The 14,926-nt window shown below is 36.4% G+C and overlaps 1 protein-coding gene across 6 annotated transcripts in view; it reads left to right on the top strand.

Moving 5' to 3' along the window:
* Positions 1 to 14,926, top strand: part of LOC126874390 (protein expanded-like) — a 122,364-nt gene that overhangs the window by 1,414 nt on the left and 106,024 nt on the right. For 3 of the 6 annotated variants that reach the window (XM_050636403.1, XM_050636433.1, XM_050636441.1), the window contains exon 1: positions 821 to 927. The exons of the other annotated variants lie outside the window; for them this stretch is intronic. The gene's annotated coding sequence lies outside the window, so the exon portion shown is untranslated. Of the gene's footprint in view, positions 1 to 820; positions 928 to 14,926 lie in introns of those variants that run through there. 6 annotated transcript variants of the gene reach the window in all.

Here is a 14,926-nt window from a genome sequence, read left to right as displayed (position 1 = left end):
TGTCAAAAACTGGAATTACATTTTGTCCTTGGAATATGCAATTTCATATATTATAAAAATTTACAATCGATTATAAAATAATAATAACAATTTTTAAGATGGTGAATTAAACGTGAAATACATACATATAATCAATATTGTCAAATTATATTTGTTATACCGTAACATACCAAACTGAATATTTCAATTTATGCAGTTACAAACAAAAGGAAAAGATAGTGAGATTACTCCTTTATTGGAAAAATGTAAGATTTGAAATATTCATCTGAAATAAGTCATCTTCAAAAATTTTAGGGGTTTGGAGCAATAAGGAAGAGTGTAATAGTTTATTACTACGTATATTATTATAGTTGACCATGAATTTATAACATGTTTAGGAAAGTGATTTGATTTTGACTAATTTTGAGTTGATTTTCGTTGATCTTCCCAAATTATTGGAAAGTGCAGTTAGCTTCTTATTGTAATAATTCCTTCCATTATTTATATTTATATGGTGAAAAAAAGGGAAATCTTAAATTGTTAATGCTCATTTCTCGACTATCTCTTTTTGTACATGAGAAAGTCATTTATATATATTAATTATATATTTATATATTAATTGCAACATTTGTTCTAAATACAATGTTTGTTAATTCTTGTGGTGAATTAAACTTGTCAGATTGTGGAGAATGTTTTATTTTGAATAATATTTGAAGCGCTTGGAAACGTGTCGAGTCCATCGCTATTTGCAGGATGGGAAGATGTCCATGGAGAGAGGGCACATTCCACTGTGGATGCGCATGCGCACATTCTGATTTGCGGCACCCGCGCATTCGACCGCGTGTAGCCAGTGTTGTTGAGGTTAACTTCTTCTGATTTATACATATCTGGAAAAAGCAATCTCAATGCGGAACACAAACCGTATTTGTACATACCTTCGGAAATTAGGTAAGCAGCGTACGTACTTTCTTTAATGATTTCCACGAAATATGAAGATCGCAATTTATGCATAGTATCCATTCATTGCAAATTAAAAATAGATCGCCTTTTTGTTACTGTATTAACGATGCACTTGCATACTCATGAAAGGATATGTTTATTTCATCTCAGTATGTTCAAAGTGGTTTTTGTATTTACAAATAAAAATTCACGTTGACATTGAATATGGTTGAACTCTAATAAAAATTTATTGGTAGAATCTGTCACGGTTCTTTTATGTCTTCAGAACTACCAATTATTTTTCTTATTCTCTTCTTATTTCCTTTTAATTGACATCGCATTCGAATAGTAGCTTTCGCAACTTCGAGATTGTATGTTTCACATATATACTGTATATACCATATATGACGAGAATGTTCATCTTCTTAATGCGTTGGATTTCTGGACTTTACCGCGCACAACTGTAATAGTAGAGAAAAGCCTGATTGCAGGCACAGAACGGTTCCTCAACGCGGCGCTCTCTTCAACTTTGGCTCGTCGTGTTGAATGTTAATACGTAGGAAACGGTAGCCGTGCCGTGACTATTACCATGCTTTATATACTTGAAAGTAGTTTAAGCGCAATAAAACATTCGTCACTAAACCATTCTCGTAAAGGACTACTGGTACCGGTTTAAAAATGCTATTGGTATTAATACTTACCTCTTTACTTATTTATTGTCATAATTTATAACCTATACAGTATTGTATGTTGTTATGTTGAATTGAATTACATTCTTTGTTTTATTCTGTTTATTTCAATCGGGCTATACAAAGTATTCTTTTTTACGTATTAGTATAGATGCAAAAGTATTAAAATATAAAGTATTGTAGTTAAATAAGACGGGTTAATACTCGTATTACTGAACTATACGATCACATTTCGTAGCAAAATAGAATTTCATGAGTCCATAAATTGTATGATTCTTAATTTGCAAATACATTGATTAATCTTAGATTATCTTTATGAATTTAGAATTAATTTATGACACAAAACTGTGATTATTCCTTCATATTATAAACTATATCTGCACTATATTAATTTTTTTTTAATAATTTAATTATTTTTAATTTTTTAAATCTGCGAATATATCGATCAGTTGCAGATTAACTCTATCAATATTTCGTTTTAATATCCCTTTAATGTTATTAAATCATATAATTTCAATTATGACCTTTTTCAAACTACATAGAATTTAAAAATTCTAGAAATTGCACGATTCTTACTTTAGAAATATATTGATCAATCACAGATTACGATAAGAAGACTGTTTGCAATTGATAATCTTTGCAACCATTCGTTCGTCGAGTCGCTATTAACGTTTTAACGAATTACATTCTGCGTTGTTTCATTGTTTATTTCGTACGCGCTGGTAGATATGCGAGGAAGAAGAGAAATGTATTCTTCTTTCGTTTAACGTAAAACCCGCAGGTCGTGGAATGCGCAGTCTAGTATTCATGATATCGTAATTTACTGTGTATGTATGTAGCTATATAGACATACATACTATCCGTGTCGTGGAAACTGCGTTATATATTGTTATATAACGTTATATAGTTTTATATTTTACGCACCCCTTGTCTTTTGTTGCCTTGTGCCTTTTGCGTGTTTGTCCTGCGTAAATATCGCCTGTGCAAAATACTTTTCGAGGCTACGCTGTAGGCCGTTGTGTACCAGAGTGCCAGGGCAAATAATATCCAGGCATCTCTTTAGCCGACATTCAAGAGTTCGTCCAAGCATCTTTTCATTTTCATCTCGTATATCAAAGTTGCTCAAACTATTTCAAGTATTCAAGGGCTCGAAATCCTAACCTGATAAGACGCATTTTATTGAATTCAGGTGTTTTTGTTATGTTGAAGGAAATCCGATCCGTTTAAATACCTCGAATAACTTGAAGAGATAAATTCCATTCTTTTAGTTGTTATACTTGGATATTTAAGCTTTTCTAACATATTCACATATGTTTGAATTTTTTAATTTAAAATTTCATTGAGAGATTGCACTGTGGCATAGGGGAACAGAGATTCAAATTAATAAAACAATTGTAGGAATTGGGATGTTTTCTTCTACCATCGTTATTTATTGTTTTATCCTACTATAGTGGAGTGTAATATTATTACATACATTTGTTCCTTGAAAATTGTAACCTAATACATAGCATTATAATTTCGTTATAATAGCCGAGAAATTTAAATTATTTATAAGTAAACCTGTGTGGTGTATATGAATTCAAAATTTTGTAAAATTGTGTTTAAAATTTCATTGGTATTTTCGTATATAGTGAGAGTTGAATAAGATGTTCGTAAATTTCTAATTGGGATAGTACAGAAATTCAAATTATTTGTAAGTGGCATGTATGCATTCCAAGATTTCTAGGTTTGTGCTTAAAATTTTATTGACAATTTACATGTGTAATTTAGTATATAGTGGGATATATCTATAGTATTCATTTTCTAATTAAAGTGGCATGAAAGCACAGTGAGACAACAAAGTCTGTGCAAAATATTTCTGAAAAGGAAGAAATTTTGGTCCACGAGAAATTCGCTACCTGTGTCACGTACGGTTTAGGCATACCACTGTGTGCGAGATGAACTATACGATACCCCAGAACCGTAATGAATAATATTGCGATCATGTCAGGATAGCTCTTCGTACGTGATTGCCAGCATCTCTTTTTGGACGAGGTCGAAAGATACCTTTGGACCAGATCGTAAGAACAAAGAAAGTCGTCGATGATGTAGTATTTGTCGTAATATGTGATTCGTGGTACAAAAAAGTCAAAATGGATGAAAATTTATCAAATAGATAATACATGAATTTGATCAATGTAAAGATTTAGTTCGATTACCTGCTCCTGTCCAGTCAGGAATTGGTCATATTGGCGTATATTTGACATGTCTTCGAATTCGATTCTTTCAAAGACAAAGACTCTAACACAATTTTGTTGTTCTTTATTTTCATTTCATTTTCAGTCATAGAATTTCCCTGGTTTTGTTTGTACCGCGATTTTATGGCCTATGATGCATACTTCTTCATATATACACACACATGTATACACGCATGTATGTAGACATATGTATATCAATCGGTTCAAGAAACAAAAAGATTATCAGAGTTCTTCAGACATAATAAGTGACAGTAAATATTCGAGTTGGATAAATCTGTATATCCTTGGAAATCCGGAAAAAAAGAACTACCTCAACATTCTTTCTTATTTGTTCTCGTTCTTTCTGCCGCAATAACGATTCTGTCCAAAGTGGCGGCTCGTGGAAGTATCGTCTCGATTTTACGAGCAGACTAACCTGGAATCCATCATTTCTCTAAGATCCACTTAAAGTTCCAATCCGACGATGTTTCCTGGAACCGGTGTGCAGTAACTGCGTCCGTGATTCCTCCGACATATTTTCACTTCTTCCGATTCTATTCAGTCTGAAAGAAAGTAATGGCCACGCTCTTAGATTCTACCCATGGGGAACACAGAAGAAATTCTTTGCCTTAGAAAAAATTAGCGTGCGTCCATTGAGATCGTAAATTTCTTTAAAACTACTGGAATAACCGCGATCGTCACACAAGAAGATCTCAAAGGAAAAATCGAATGTTTCTTTTTTTCTTCCGTTAGTGTTTAGATTTTCTTTTTTTTTTACGGTTTTTAGGATGGCCACGGACAGGCCAAATACACATACCGAAAGTAGCCGAGAATTCCGAGCTATTTTTCTTGAGGAAATCACAAAGAATGTGGTCGAAGGCGGAACGCGCAGGTGCTCCTGATTCCCTTCTCTCTTTCTCCACGGTTCAGGTCGATTCTGCTTCATTCCTCCTGTTCCCTCTCTTCCTCTCTCTCTCTCTCTCTCTTTCTCTTTGTACATATTTTTCTTTCTTTCTCCCTGGTATAATCTTCTCCCCGGCTGTAAAAATTGTCTACGAAGGTCTAAATATTCGGAGGATACCGTGCGGTGATTATAATTCCTGGGTTGAAGTTGCCTCGAACGAAGGAATGCCAAGGGGCGGCTAAGACAAAGCGCCATCTCCAGCTTCGCCCTTTATCTCTTCACCACTGAAGATTAGTATCTATAGTCGGACGACAGATGGTGGTCGGTAGCTACACACTACACAATACATAGTACACAGTCCGGATTCTATATACTATATAAAGTTTGAAACTTCAAACGGAGAACTTATTATTTCTCCTTTTTTCCCCTTCTTTCCTTTCTTCCTTTTCTCTTCTTCGCCTATATAGCTATTCCATATATGCCTCTCTCTCGGTACTTTTCGGATTTGTCCGATTAAACGTAACGGTTGGTAATGCTAGTTCGCATATGGGTCACGACACGAAACAAAAGAAGCATAAATTCAAATCGTAAATAAACGAATTTCTATGGTTTCAACCACGCCATGTTATCTAATATCATCATATGTTATCGTACACCGGTAGTGAAGACCTTTTTGCTTTCGCGCCTGTATATATTACATAAGGCTGTGTAAAAATGTTAGGTTATCCTTTGATCGAGCCTTTAGAAAACATTTTTAAATGGCATTATGCTGTGGCTATGGAAAGTATGTATTTGCACACCATTGTATTTATTGTAGCATTTTTACATACTCGTTAATTAGATCCAAATGTATTAAATGTTGCATCATCTAGTAGTATTTCATACGACTATTAAGAAGTCACTGTATAGTGACTTTAGACATCTTTTCATGGTTCTAGCTGAGTGTGGCTTCCTTTACTATGTAAGAGGTTAGTTAGGAAACCTAAATTTCTTAGAGTTATCATTATCAAAGGGACTAGATCAGTGAAGAGGTCTGTACTAATTGTAATAGCTCTATAATAGTAATAAATTTAGATTATCGAAGAAATCTGAATTTCATCTGATTTGAAATACTAAAAATATTTGTTAAAGTACCAAATGACATCATTGAAACATTATTTCACAAGATGTTGAAGACTGGAAATAATTCTTGCTGTCGGGAAAGGAAAATCATACAAAATATTGATTATTTCAAATTAATCGATACTTTTTACGCAAGCTATCGATAATCCTGAAAAAGAAAACATTCCCTTTTAGTAATAGTACTAGCAGGCTGGTCTAACAATAATATTTTTGCGTAATATTATAATATTTGCAAAATAACTTTTACGTAAAAAGAAAGGAATAGCAAAAGAAGTTGGATCGAAAATTTACGAGATACGACCGCGAGCTATTATTGGTCGATAAAACGTTTAAATATCTGATAACAGTACCGGTGATCGGTATCGAAGGGATCGGAATCGGGAAGGTGTTTTCGGGTTTGATCGCGTGAGACACTCAAGCGAAAGAGCATTTCGGTGCTAACGGCTTTTGCGAATTTTCGGCACGGGACAGCTGATGTATTCTGGTATAATACATGCTTCCGTCCTCTCGTAACAGCCGTAGTTTGGGATAGGGAGAGCTCCGTGGAAGCGTAATCATCGAGAAGAATATTGGCCGAGCTAATCGGCCTGGCCAACCTTCTTCTTCACGTGTAAAATCCATTCTCGAGAAATTCGCGATGGCTGTACGTATATACACGAGCGTATCGGGGTGTCCGCAATTATCGTAATTATATCTCGATGCGATGAGTCATACTCACGGCTGTGTTAGTGTATACTCGTAATACACGAACCACGAGAAAGAATGGAGAATGCGGATCGTTTCGCATCCGTCGCCGTTGCTTCCACCGTTTCGAATCGCGCTCGCACGAAAACCTGTATGATCGCTCGTTCGTATACAATAGTATACATACATACATACATACATACGTTCTTTCGTTCTTTCGCTGACTGGAAACGCGATCACGTACGCCATACTTAGCCCTACACAAGATATCGGTATACGTTACACTGTTGGCCAAAGTATATACGTAGATATTAGGGTACTTACCGATATTTAGTACAAATCGAATACTTTTCAGTGCTTTTATTTCCGAGTTATTTTATCGTAAATTCGTTATTTCATTCGTCTCGTATGTTACAACGAAAGAAAATAAAATTTGTTGGAGCTTCCCAATAATATATATAATATAACGAGTAGATGTAATAATACTTATTTACGTACATATAGGTACATGGTTAAATCAATATACATACGTACATGATGCATGTGTACGTAAAATTGAGATCAAAAGCATAGTGGTTGGGAAAATTCTTAGAAATTCACAAATGTTATGCAACGGCAAAAAATTGAATGGCATATCGTGCGTTGAGAAGGTTGTGTGCAGTATTTAAACGGACGAATACTTATGCAGGCGGTTACATAATGCATAGTCGATTTTCGATAATGCTAGTTAATTCTTCGACTATGTGATAAAACGACGAGGAATTTGGAAATGAATGATGAAACTCGACTTGTATAAATAAGCATATGGATTCCCCTTTTGCTTCGAATTCGCACTAGATTAGACGAAAAACAAGGCGAACATTCGGAATATTATCTGACAGCGGGCTATGGAGAGTTAATTTACAAGCTTTGTTAGCAATGTGGCTAAAAGAATAAAATATGTATAGACTATCATAATCCATTCTTCGTTATTTGATCTGTAACGACGATTCGAAATTCTAATTCGAACGTGTAGATATCCGAGAAAAAGAACAGATAACGCGATAGGGTGTTACATAATTTTTGGTTACGTATCTTGATATTTTTGTAATAATTAATACTTCGATCCTGTAAGTTCACGATTACATTCTTTCGCAAATATGTAGATACTCAAACAACCTTTTAAATAAAATAGCAAAACAAACATTATACGACGGTTGATGAAAACTTTTTACGAATATATTACGTGCGTTATAAAAAAAAGATCTTAAAATTTTATTAATGAGATACGACCATCCCGATTATACTGTTCAAATCTGAGACCTATATGAAAATGTATTTATGTATATATGCATTCGAAGCAAATAACAATCTGTTCAGAGCAAATTTAAAGTGGCGAAATTAGGCGACTCATCCTGTATAACACAGTGTACGTGTAAAGATTAAGAGTTTTTAAATGATTTTGTAATTACGAGACACAACGTGTAAGTGTTGAAATACTTTCGTAAGTCTGTGCACAATTTTTATTCGTACGTTGCCAATCCGTACGGTTTTGTAACGATGAACAATTCGATCGTTCGCGATCCACGATGAAATGTAAAACAGCGTTACACGTAGTACGTTCTATCTACGGAGTAGGATTTACGGATGGCTGTGTTCGACCTGTATAATCTCTGTTCATGATCCATAATGCATCGATGAGTACCGTCTGCCTGATCACAATTTATAATTTATTGCCAAGTTACGAAGCATCTCCTGCAGCTTTTTCTCTCTTGCCTTTCCGGGCACGTTGATTGTTGTTCGAAGTCTGGTAGCAGCTTCTCTCTTGTAGAACATGCTGTGAAATTCCATTGATTTAAATGGCGTTCAAGGTAAACGTTTCGATCGAATTTACGTCCGTGGCTGTTCTCCGCCGTTTGTTATTTACGTGTGAATATTGCGGACACGGAATTGCTTCGCGAATCTCGTGGAAATCAGAATTAACGTAATTCTTTTCGTCCTTTAAAGACAGATACGGGACTAGATACATAGCGACATATGAAAGTAAGGATTTGCACGCTTGTCGTAGAAACTTTTTATGAACCTATTACGAGTATTAGGCGAAACTTTTTCGAAATTTCATTAGCAGTGTAACGATATACCTACGATTATCGATCGTATTCGTATTTCGTATCTATAGATGTTACGAGCTATTTACTGAAAATATATACGTAGTAAAAAATTAGTATGCAGCACGAACAATGGTTTTATATATAGAATTAATGTTAAAGAATTATTATTAAGTATCGTAGCTGATTAATACGATAACTAACTGTTCAAATACTCTCGCGAGCCACTGCATCGTCGTATCTGTATGAATAATTTACAATGTATTCTGTGAATTCGGTTTCTGAGTAAGGGTTTCTCGACGTTTCGAAATACAGGTATGTGGTTTCGTGGTTACGAAGATACAATAGAACTCTATTTGTCGGAACCCACATCCGCAGACAAACAGTTCGTTAATTCTCTCTATTGTCTATAATTTTTCCTTCATATAATAGGAGTTCACGTTAATTAAGTGGAGTCAATCGATCGAACTCCGATCGATTAACGTGACTTAATTGACTCCACTTAATTAACGTGAACTTCTATTATACTAATCGAGCATTAATTATGATTTCATTTGAGTAAATGAAATTTAGACAAATGCAGTTCCCTGTATACTATTGGCAGATGAAAATGAAATATTTATTAAACCGACGTAGAATTCAGCGTAACGCAAGTGACTTTCCGAAAAGCAGAGACTCGTCGATCGATTTTCCAAATGCCAATAGACGTTGGATACTGTTAGGGGATTTGGACATTGTTATAGGGCCCGTTATGAAACTGTCGTTAGTCGTTGGACCAGATATAATTCGTAGGATGAGTGCGTGATCTTTCCTCGCACTTTGAGGTAGGTAATTTCGTAAGACAGATAAAAAAGAATCTTCTAATCTCTGAACTTACAGAAAGTTAATACAACCGATGTTAATACAATCGGTGTATTTTCGACCAATCGCGGAGAGACGCAATCGCGAAGAAACACGTCAACGGGAGTCGTAAATTCCCGTTACGATTATAGTAATCGACGTCGCGAATAGATCGATCCCCTGATTTCCGTTGAGATAATAGGGGTGGTTGAGTTGGTATAACGCTGCGATTAACAGAGTTATAAAATTTATATTTCCAACGCTTAAAGTTACACCGTTGCTTATGACATACGTCGTCGACAATGATTTAGCGTATGAAGATGCGGTACACTGGCACAATATTCGTTGGTAGTCGAGCAAGGCTTTTATAGTAGAGTTTCTAGTTATAGTTGACGTAGCAATAGAGGAGACTAACCCAGTACTGACTCCTCTGAGCTCAGAGGAAAGCTAATGATGGGTGTGTCTAGCGCACGGGAACATCGGATTTGTTGATGACACTTTTGGCTAGGAAAGTGAGGGCAGTAGACATTGCTTCTGATTGGATAAAAGAAGGTTGGTGGACTAGGAAGGGTCTTAGCTGCCCTGGATAGAAGGTTGGTGGACTAGGAAGGGTCTTAGCTGCCCTGGATAGAAGGTTGGTGGACTAGGAAGGGTCTTAGCCGCCCTCGATAGAAAGTTGCTAGTGTGAAGTGTCATACGTGAGAAAAAACTAACTTTCCCGTGTCAGCCGTAGTAGACAATAATCTTTAGAAAATCTTTAATCTCTACAAGACCGTAATAAAAGCTGTCTGGACCTACGGAATCCAACTATGGGGAACAGCAAGTAATTCCAACATTGAAATACTTCAACGCTTCCAATCGAAAACGCTAAGATCCATTATAAACGCACCCTGGTATGTCGCCAACGAACTAATATTACTTACTTATTTACTTAAAAATTATACTTATCTATAATAAGTATTAACTTATTATAAATATTTAGCCATGTCACTGCGCCATGCCAGAAAAAATTACTGAAAATTCTCAATGCGAGAATTGATTGTAAATATCAATAAATAAATAAATAAATAAAAAAAATAATCTTTAGAAAGCTATTTAGAGAAACGATATTCGTTCGGTCTGAAGGACCTTAGCTGGCAAATTCCTGAGATTTACGATGGGTCCTTAAGACTATTGAGTGTACGTAGTAAGGATGAGCGGACATCTGGTTCCCATCTTGCCCACGGTGTGTAGCCTGGTCTAGGTAGAGTGTCGGCCGACGTAACAATCAGTGATATTTAAATAGCAAATGTATGTAACATTGTATACATATATGTAGCGGGTAGTAAAATGTATTATCTCTAAAACGTTTCTAAAATTCGAAACTGTATCGCGAATAATAATTCGGTATCCCGCATACGCGGTACTCGATCGTATAAAGTTCACTCGGAGTTACAGGGTTCTGGTGCTGCGCTGCGCCGCGCCAGGATGATTTTACGCGGTGAGAAACCTTTGAGTATCCCAATCCAATATTTTTCGGTACCCGCATGGCATCCGCTATAGCGTTCGCCGTTCGTCGCACATATTTCCATTTCGCATAAATATCGAACGGCGCGGAATAAAAAATAGCGCTTTCGTGTGGCGATGCGAATACTCTCCGCAAAAAATTCTCGCGAAATAATTGGACGTACACGCGCGTACCAGTAAAATAACTTACAAGTACTACCTTCTCTTCCACCGTTTCCTTCCTCTCCCTCCTTCATCTCATCCTCCTCTTCTTCTTGCAACCCTTTTTGATAAGGCTATTTCTCAGGAGCCCATTGCGAAAGCATTTCTCAATTTATGTGCAACCATCATTGATATTCCGTCGAGGAGCACGATTCTTCTCCGGGTAAAGTTAGGGGAGAACGTGCCATAGAAAGGAATTTATGGGAAGGGCTTGCGGTGTTCCGACCTTCACGGTCACGTTGCAGCCGGACCTCAAACCGCACGAAAGTTATTCCGAACAATTCCTTCCGAACGCCTTGTCTCCGATTCGCATGGACCGGGTCCCATATAGAATAGAACGAACATTATTGTGAACTGCAGTTGGAGTACGGCGAGCACGTGCGCGTGTACAGTGATTTTGATCGTCGATCGCCGATAAAACAAAATTTCTTCTATCTTCTTTTTAGAAATATACTTCTATCATTTTCTTTTCTCCCTTTTTTTTTGCTTTGACTCGCTAACTGTAATTACGAAAGACAGATCGACTACAGTTAGGTTGACTTTATTCCTTGCAAATATAAATACGAGATGACGTATGCTTAAAGGAAATAAACGATGGAGAATTTTTAAATGAAGAAATTGTCGGTCAGAGTCTTCCTACATCTCGGAGTTTCATCAAGCAACTCGTCTTTTTTTGTTAACAGCTTAATCCCGTGCAACGAAGATTTCGTTTGCAAAATTAAAGATTTTAATTGATCATAATTCTTCGATTTCGATTTATAAGTTAGGGATTGAGAATTATTATTAGATCGCGGTTGTTTATGGATCTGTGCGCTTTTTAAAAAGCACGTGAAAGAAAAAAATACGCATAATATGAAAAAATTTAGCGCGGATGAAATAAATCTTTACATGGATTCCACGTTTCCTTAGTTGTTAATCACCTCGCACCATACGCTTTAGACGAGATACGTACTTGATTTACGACATGATATCGTTCATCTGACATTTTAAAGGAAATATCCCGCGTCTTCATTTTTCTATAATTACAACCGATAGTGAGTATTCTTTCATAGAAGGAATAGGTGATGAATATTGTATAAAAATTATTCGATCGATAAAACATATATTTAGGTTGTATTTCTTGAGTTATGTTAATGACGATATAAATTTGTACAAATATCCGCAGTCTACTTAGTATTAATAGACGATTTTATGTCACGAGACCATATCGTATTTACTTACGTACATGGGTACATAACTTTCAAGTTACATGGTTGTAATAAGCTATAGATTATTGCCGCTTTTATGTCCGATTTTGGCAAAATTGTGTGTTTGAACATGAGCAGTATATTTGATACAGAAAGGAATCTGGGTTGAAAAGATGCGGGTACATTTCTTAAGAACAATTTTCCCGATGAACACGTTACTACCAAACCAAAGCCAAAGTGCAATATAATTACTCCTTCGCGTTACTATTACACCACCATTACACCTTTATACTATCATTCTGAAACATAAATCATCCACTTTTGTCTCTGACAATTATCTACCTCGTACACCAATGTTTATTACAGTCTTTTGTAGCAATCCTGATCTATCACAGAACGCCTCTAAATTTCGATGATATTCTCTTAGAAACAGGCTGAATTGGCTTCTCCGCTAAATCTCACAGTTCCAAAAGTTCAGCCCTTAAAATTCTTGCCATGAAAAGTCTCGCCACAAAACCTCATAACTATACTTTCATCGTACAATGTCGTACTGGCGTGGAAACGCGGTTTACCCTATCCTAACGAGAATAGAAAGGCCTCGCTTGAAAATCGACGAGTGCGACCCCTTCTCTTCTTCTTGCCCCTTTCGATTACAATTTCAGATCGATTCGTACATCAATGAGCGGACATAAATCGCTTTTACCGTAAACAGTACAAAACAGGACAATGGACATCGCGATAAAAATATCCTTCAGAAGCTTGGAGGCAGAGTGGTCCGTTGTACGCGCGCGCACTCCACACATAAACGCACATGTATACATAAGCTAAGGCCTAAGGCATCTCCTCTCTTAAAGGTATACGCGTCTTTCTCGGTAGAAATGGCAAGGAACGCGAGAACTACTCGTTATGCATCCGAGTAGCGTGGATAGGGGAAGACCGTACGATCGGCCCTCGGAATCGTCGTGGATTCTGTTTCTTCGTTCTGCTCTCCACGGAGCCGCGGCCGCGCGGAGGAAAGAAACCCGCTGGCAAGCTCGATCGTGGCTCGAACGGGTGTGAATGCCCGTACGTGCCAGAAACGAATAATGAAGCCGCGGTACGATCCACGATAAAACCTGATGCCGTTGGAACGCCACTCACGTACGAATCCTTTACCTTGTACCCGATTTGCGAGCGAGCTGGTCAACATTGCCGTGTCTACGAGCCAGGTTGCCCCGTGACTGCTCCCCTTGTATCGTGTGTCTCCTCGTAGACCAGCTACGGCGAACTTTCACGTGTATACAGGGTGTTCCAGTTTTTTTCCACTGCAACTTCATTCGCACGATTGATGGGTGTAAATGAAGGTGGAATGAAGAAGGTTTATTAAAAAATTATAGAAAGGATCGAATATAAGACTAAAGTACGAATATCAATGTTTTATAGGAATTTTATCTGAACGTAAACAGATCGCTCGAGCGTCTGAAAATGTATAAAAACGTTACAACTACGTTACGAGTGCTTATGCATTTATGGGAAATTTAAATGCGTAAAAGTGAAAATCCGCAGAATGCGTATAATGTACGTAAGTCTACGAAACATCTAAAGTAATAAAGTACTGGTTGTAATAGCCAGAAGATAAGACGGATCTTTATTTAACGTTTGCTTTTTTTAGTTATATTTTCTGGTTATAGCATAGATTGGAAATATAAACGCAGTTTAGTTAGTGAAATATCTTCTGTATGAAACTGAAATACCTCGCGTATCTACGATATGCAAATTTCTGCAATATAACACGTTTCGTTAAACGTGTTTTCTTCTTAAACAAATCTTCCTTCTTTTTCTTCTTTCTGCGTAAAAAATGTTATCTCTTTACTATCTTACTGTATGTAACTTTGTACGTCATTATGCCTTTCTTATATTACGATTATGATAATACTATAGAATAAAAATGCGAAGGAAAGAGGAAAGAAGCTTAATTCGTCAAGAACTATAACTATACTACTGTTGAGATTAATTAGACCTTGTAGGTATAAAATGTCTGTGTAGCATACCGTATTATGTTTGATAAGGAATTAAAAGAACGAGTAACATCTTATGCGAGGAGATTTCGAAACCTTGAAATTTCGGCGAGTAACAAAATTGCGCGCATATCCCAGAGTGATTCACGCGAATATTATATCAGATTGAATGAAGAATTGAGAATTTGAAAATTGAAAAAGTATCGAGAATTTCCTTTACCTTGCAGGATATCTATACAAGATGTATGTACGTATAATATTTACTGTGGTAAGAAAGGTGTGACAGTCTTGTTATTTTTGAGACTATCGACTTTTATCAAGTCGTATCTGTAACGTCATGATTTCATAGTAAGGCGAGCCTGTCGTTATTTTTAAATTCTTTAAAATGCCTGTTTTACTTTTTAATAATTTCTCGCAGCGTTCTTAAACTCAAGAAATCATTCAACCTTTTAAAATATCGTATAATTAAAAATTAATTAAACATTAAAGCTACTATATACAGAGTGGTTGGTAACTGGTGGTACAAGCGGAAAGGGGGTGATTCTACGCGAAAAAAGAAGTCGAAAATATGGAAT

Source organism: Bombus huntii, chromosome 2, assembly GCF_024542735.1.
Source record: "Bombus huntii isolate Logan2020A chromosome 2, iyBomHunt1.1, whole genome shotgun sequence".
Classification (NCBI taxonomy): Eukaryota; Metazoa; Arthropoda; class Insecta; order Hymenoptera; family Apidae; genus Bombus; species Bombus huntii.
This window is presented reverse-complemented; position numbering and strand designations above follow the sequence as displayed.